Here is a 7,036-nt window from a genome sequence, read left to right as displayed (position 1 = left end):
ACAGAAGTCTACATTTTCAAGTACTATTTAAAAAAAATTTCTGTCTATTTGAATGTTTAGGGAGGAGGGTGTTGATGGTTACTAAGTCTAGCATTTTAAAAAAAGAAGAAAATTTACCATATTTAGTGGATCAAAAAATGTTTGTATATTCTAATGCATTTTGCACAGGACTAGAGAGCTTTTAAATACTCAATAACTATAGCTTATACCCACTAAGAGTTTAGAATTAGATTAGAATTAATAGTAGAAACAACATCAGCATTGAATGCAGAAAATTTGGGTTCTAGTTCCAGTTATGAAAACTTTTAAAACTTGTTTGACCCCCTCTAATCTTCAATTCAATTCAATTTCTTCAACTATGAACAAGAAGTTCTGATTCTGCCCTGCCTGACTCATAAGATTATTAAAAGAATCAAATAAAATTATATGTATGGAATTTGATAGCTACAGTGAGCACTTAAAGGCTCACAGAGTATCTGGCTCACCACAACCCTATGAGATGGGCAATGTCAGTATTAATACTGCCATTTTACAGATGAGCAAATTGATGATGTGAAAGGACAAATGAAACGCCCAAGAAACAAGTGAAATAATATATAATAAAAAGCTTTGAAAACTGCTGTTTGATTCATGTGAACAGAGACATGGATAAACACAAAAGGATTATTAAAATGAATTATTTTGAGATATAAGCCACATTCTTTGTGTGGGATCCAGGGACTCCAGCCACCTGCCCACATGGACACCCAGAAAGCTACCCCAGGTTCAAAGCACTTTGTGGACCAGAAACTCTAACTCCCAAAACTCCACTGCTATATTTGCTTTTATTAGACTAGCTACAGGACAAAATGAAGAGCGAAAGACCATCAAATATCGCAGGGGTGGGTAACCTGCAGCCTCAAGGTCACATGTGGCCCTCTAGGTTCTCAAGTGTAGCCCTTTGCATTCAGCCACATATGGCCTTGAGGCTGGAGGTTCCCCATCCCTGGATAAAGACATAAATGTTAGTAATATTTCATCTATATTAACAAAAAATATTTCATCTATATTAATAGGGCTACGTTACGTGGACCAGAACATAGAGGGAAGATGCGTAGCCAAGTAAAATGCATGACCAGACATCTAGGTAGGGATATAGGGAACACACCTCTCCTGGGAACACTCACAACCAGTAACTCATACCTTTTATGCTGGAGATTTGCTCATTTTCCTCTTTGCAGGACATCTCCACTGAGATGCTGCTGCTCTCCACTGCCATCTTTTGGTCTTTCTCTGTAAGAGGGATGGGTTTTGAATAAAAGAAGATGAGTGAATGGTGTTTTGGATATGCTGAATTCAAGGTACCCAGGATGCAATAGGCAATGCAGAGCTTGAAGAAGAGGTCAGGTATGACATAGAGATTTGAGTTATTTGCATATAGAAGATACTTGAAACCATAAGTTAAGAGGAGATCATCAATTCAATGTTTATAAGCATTGATAAAAGACCTCTGAGGCACTGTGCTATATTGCAATTACAAAGGCTAAATGAAAAATAAGCCTGACCTTCAAAGAGTTTACATTCTGCTGGATAATACAATATTTACACAGATAAGTAAACTCAAGGGAAGGGGAAGGGAATAAGCATGTATATGGTGCCTACTATGGGCCAGGAACTGTGCAAAGTGCTTTATAAATATTATCTCATTTGATCTTCAATACCCTGGGAGATAGACACTATATTTATCTTAATTTTATAGTTGAGAAAGCTGAGACAGACAGAGGTTAAGTGACTTGCTAGCAAATAGCTGAGACCAGATTTGAACTTAGATCTTCATGACTACAGACCCTCTATCTACTGTGCCAACTAGCTGTCTTTAATATACAATATGAGGACTGAGTATAGAGAGAGAAAAGAGGAGAGTCTAGGATAGAATCTCAGAGGGCACTCACAAGTAATGGGCTTTTTAATGGGAGGGTCAGACAGGTAGGTAGAAAAACAAAACAAAGTAATGTCACAGGAGAGGCTAGGTGATGCGGTGAATAGAGCACTGACCCTAGAGTGAGGAGGACCTGAGTTCAAATCCAGCCTTAGAAACTTAACACAAAAACTAGCTGTGTGATTTTGGGCAAGTCATTTAACCCCAATTGCCCTCCAAAAAAAAACCCCAACAAAGTAATGTCACAGAAGGTAGGGGTCAATAGAGCAAAATTTACAACAAATTTAAGTAGAATTAGGCCTAAAAAAAAGTCATTCATTGGATTTAGCCTTTAAGCAATTGCAAATAATCTTGTAAAACAGCAGTTTCAGCCTGGTGGTGGTACCATCTGGAAAGCCAGATTGCAAGAATATAGGGAGTGAATGAGAGGGAAGGAAATGGAGGTAATGATCCTAGACCATGCTTTCTAGGAGTTTGGTTCTATGTACTTTTAACAAAGGGCATTTTATATTTTTTTCATCATCTTTGTCACTGGCTTATGAATTCTTTGACTAGTATTCCATGAAGCTGAAAAACACAAAATGGTGCTCAGTTCTATGTAATTTCCTTCCACTTCTGAAATTATACTGAAAGAATGGTAGAAAATGGGGATTTGTTGTTGTTATTCAGTCACATCCAACTCTTCATGATCCAATCTGGGGTTTTCTTGGCAAAGATCTCCAGATCATTTTACACATAAGGAAACTGAGGCAAACAGAGTTAAGTGACTTGCCCATGGTTACACAGCTAACAAATGTCTGAAACCAGATTTGAACTCAGGTCTTCCTGACTCCAAGCCCAGTGTTCTATCTACTGTATCACCTAACTGGCCTAGAAAATGGGGTACAAATAAGTATCTATAAACATTAGCCCTTGATACTATCCCCTATAGCAAATTTTTAAGAGGAGATGTATAATGATTTCACAGGATGGTCAGGCACAGGTGAATTGCATTCTACATCAATAGATTCACATCCATGGGGGCACAGGAGCTTTGGAATCACTTTGAAATTATTATCTCTTTCCCTCCCCTCTAATAATGCCCTTTCTTATAATAAAGCAGTATAGTTAAACAATTCAACACATTGACCTTGTATGACAGCATATGCATTATTCTGCATCGATATTTTTTTGCTTATTATCAGTCTTTTGGAATCAACTGGTCCCAGAAAAGAGCTGTATTTTAATGTCTTTTAGTATTATCTTCTTTTCCATTACTGTGGCTATTTATTGTACTCTTAATTCTGCTTACTTCCTTTCTGTACCAATTCATACAAGTCTCTACAAGTTCTTTTTCTCAATTACAGTCATTATTTATTATGGTATACTATTACTCAATTATATTCATTTGCTCTAATTTGCTCAGTCATTACCCAATCAATGGGCATCCATTTTGTTTCCAGTTTTTTACTACTACAAAAAGTGCTATTAAAAGAATTTTGGTACATAAAGGTACATAAACTTTTTCTCTTTCTTTCTATAAGAGTATATACACTGTAGTGTGTTCACTGCACCAAAGGGCACAGATGGTTTAGTTGCTTTTCTGGCATTTTGTCCAGTTGTTTTAATCGTGTCTGACTTCTAATGACCCCATTTGGGGTATTCTTGGCAAAGTTACTAGGATGTTTTGTTATTTCCTTCTCCAGCTCATTTTACAGAAAAGAAAACTGAGGCAAACAGGGCTAAATGACTTGCTAGTAAGTGTCTGAGGCAAGATTTGAATGCAGGCCTTCCTGATTCCAGGCCTCTGTCACCTAGATGCCTTTCCTAGCATGGGCACAATTTTCTCCCCAGAACTGTCAGACCATTTTACAACTCCATGAAGAATATATTAATATGTTTCTCTGTTCTCAGCCTCCCCAACATTAACTCCTTTTCTAGTCATCAACAAACATTTATTACTTGCTTTCTAAACCCGAGACACTGTACTAAAGGTCTGGGGATAGAGAAACAAGCAGAAAGAAAGATGCTCCCTGCCTTCAGGACCTTACATTTTAGTGAGGGAAAATAATACATAAAAGGAGCTGAAAAACAGAGGAAGTCACCAGAGGAGGCACAAGATGGCAAAGTTCTTAGAGTGAAGCAAGGCTGCGCTCTAGGCACTTTTTCAAACTGGAGATTTGGGGAAGAATTTATGTGAAGTAAAACTTCAAAGTTGTTTTAATTTGCATTTCTCCTATCATTAGAAACTTGGACCATTTTTCCATACAGATATAGATCATTTGTATTTTTTGATTAATTTAATTTTTTTCTTTTTTAAAATTGTATTAATTTATTTTTAGTTTTCAACATTCATTTCCGTAAGATTTTGAGTTACAAATTTTCTCCCCATCTCTCCCCTTCCTCTCACTCCAAGATGGCATGCATTCTGATTACCCCTTCTCCCAGTCTGCCCTCCCTTCTGTCACTCTGCTCCTTGTCCCCTTCCTCCTCACTTTCTTGTAAGGCAAGGTAGATTTCTATACCCCATTGCTTGCATATCTTATTTCCCAGTTGCATGGTAAAAACCATTTTTTAACATTTGTTTTTAAAACTTTGAGCTCCAAAGTCTCTCCCTTCTTCCCTCTCCACCCACCCTCATTGAGAAAGGAAGCAATTCAATATAGATTATACATGCGAAGTTATGCACAACACTTCCATAACAGTCATGTTGTGAAATACTAACTATATTTTCCTCCATCCTATCTCACCCCCCACTCATTCTATTTTCTCCTTTGACCCTGTCCCTTTTAAAAAGTGTCTGCTTCTTACTACCCCTTCTCCCAATATGCCCTTCCTTCTATCTCTGCCCCCCCCCCAATCCAATTCCCCCTTACTTTCTTGTAGGGTAAGATACCCAATTGAGTGTGCATGTTATTCCCTCCTTAAGCCAAATTCAATGAGAGTAAGGTTCACTCATTTCCTCTCATCTTCTCCCTCTTCCCCTCCATTGTGAAACCTTTTTTCTTGCCTCTTTTTATGTAAGATAACCCCATTCTATCTCTCCCTTTCTCTTCTGCCAATATATTCCTCTTTCACACCTTAATTTTATTTTTAGATATAATCTCTTCATATTCAACTCACCCTGTGTCATCTCTCTTTCTCTCTCTCTCTCTCTCTCTCTCTCTCTCTCTCTCTCTCTCTCTCTCCCTCTCTCTCTCTCTCTCTCTCTCTCTCTCTCTCTCTCTCTCTCTCCTCTAACTACCCTAATACTGAGAAAGGTCTCATGATTTACGAATATCATCTTTCCATATAGGAATGTAAACAGTACAACTTTCATAAGCGCCTTATGTTTTCTCTTTCCTGTTTACCCATGCTTCTCTTGATTCTTGTATTGGAAAGTCAAATTTTCTACTCAGTTCTGATCTTTTCATCAAGAATGCTTGAAAGTTCTCTATTTCATTGAATATCCATTTTCCCCTGAAGTATTATACTCAGTTTTTCTGAGTAGGTGATTTTTGGTTTTAATCCTAGCTCCTCTGGGGTCTGGAATATCATATTCCAGGCCCTTCAATCCCTTAATGTAGAAGCTGCTAGGTCTTACATTACCCTGATTGTATTTCCACAATACTCGAATTGTTTCTTTCTTGCTGCTTGTAATATTTTCTCCTTGACCTGGGTACTTGTAGCGGCAAGCACCCCAGCATCCCCAGGGTGTCTGCCAACACAGGTTCTTGGATCTGCTTTGATAAAGGAAAGCAACGCAAAATGGGTTAACAAGCTTACTTTAATCAGTCAAACATATATCATTTACCTCGTTCAGGGGAAAAAGGTCAGCACCCCGAATATCAAAGTATACAGGCAGAATTATCAAGACAGAAACAGATCAAGTAGACAGACGGCTTTCCAAACTGTCCAGCCATTACATCCATACCAAATCAACATCTGGGTTTCAACATCTGGGTTTTTCAAAGCCGGGGGGCTCTGGACAACAGCTTCCCATAATTCATATGAAATCACAGAACACTTCTCAAAGTGAGCCCCAAAACAAAGCTACACATCAGGGCTTATATAGCCTTCTCCTGGCTCAGAGAATGTAACAACCTTATTGACTCACTGGCCAATCAAGAAGTATCTACTGAAAAACAAGCCTCCCACCCCAGGCTCCAGGTGCACTTTAGCCTATTGGCAGGGAAGATCTTCAAATTTACATTCCCATTACAGTACTCCAGAATCTGTATACAATATTCCTAGGAGTTTTCCTTTTAGGATCTCTTCTACTAGATGATCAGTGGATTCTTTCAATTTGTATTTTACCCTCTGGATCTAGAATATCAGAGCAGTTTTCCTTAAAGATTTCTTGAAATATGATGTCTAGGCCCCCTCTTTTTTTATTATTAAAGGGACCATCCCTTTAGTAACTACTTAAAGAGGCCTATTTGCTGAATGGGTGTTATCTCAAGGTGAGAACCTGAAAAGACCTTAGCCTAAAAGGGCCAGGATCTCCAATTGCACCCTGGGCCATCTCCAGTTGTCCTGATGAATGTCTGACCACTGGACCAAGATGGCTCTGGAGGAGAAAGAGAGGCTGGTGACCTTGCACAGCCCTCTCTCACTCAAATCAAAGGCAACTGCAAGCTATGTCATCATCTCCTTGATATCATGGTCCTCTTTGAGAGCAAAGGCCAAACACTACAACCAACAATTAACTAAAAATCAAATAAATAATGAACCCAAGGTGTTTCTGGTAGTACTCACTCATGTTGCATCACAACTTCACTGCAGCCTTGGCTCTGAACACTTTGCCCTGTGCATGCCTTCAGGTCATGCAATACCAACAAATACTAGGAAAACTGAAAAAGAGATCTCAAGTGGAAAAAGTTTAAGAAGCACTGACTTAGAGCACTGAGAGGTTAAGTGATTTGCCTGTAGTCACACAGCTGGTATGTTTCTGAGGTGAGACTTGGAGATAAATATTATGGGCTCTCAAGCTATTTTTCTATCCATGATTCCAGTCTACCTTTTAAAATTTTACATAATCAAAGCTATCTTTTTAACGGTTTTAATATCCTCTGTTCTTTTTTTCAGTTAAGAATTTTCTCAGAAACCATAGATCTGAAAGGGACCTCTCTCTCTCTCTCTCTCTCTCTCTCTCTCTCT

The sequence above is a fragment of the Petaurus breviceps genome, unplaced genomic scaffold, assembly GCF_028583685.1.
Source record: "Petaurus breviceps papuanus isolate PSGF00001 unplaced genomic scaffold, PetGlider_PUasm1.0 98, whole genome shotgun sequence".
In the NCBI taxonomy this organism is placed as follows: domain Eukaryota; kingdom Metazoa; phylum Chordata; class Mammalia; order Diprotodontia; family Petauridae; genus Petaurus; species Petaurus breviceps.
This window is presented reverse-complemented; position numbering follows the sequence as displayed.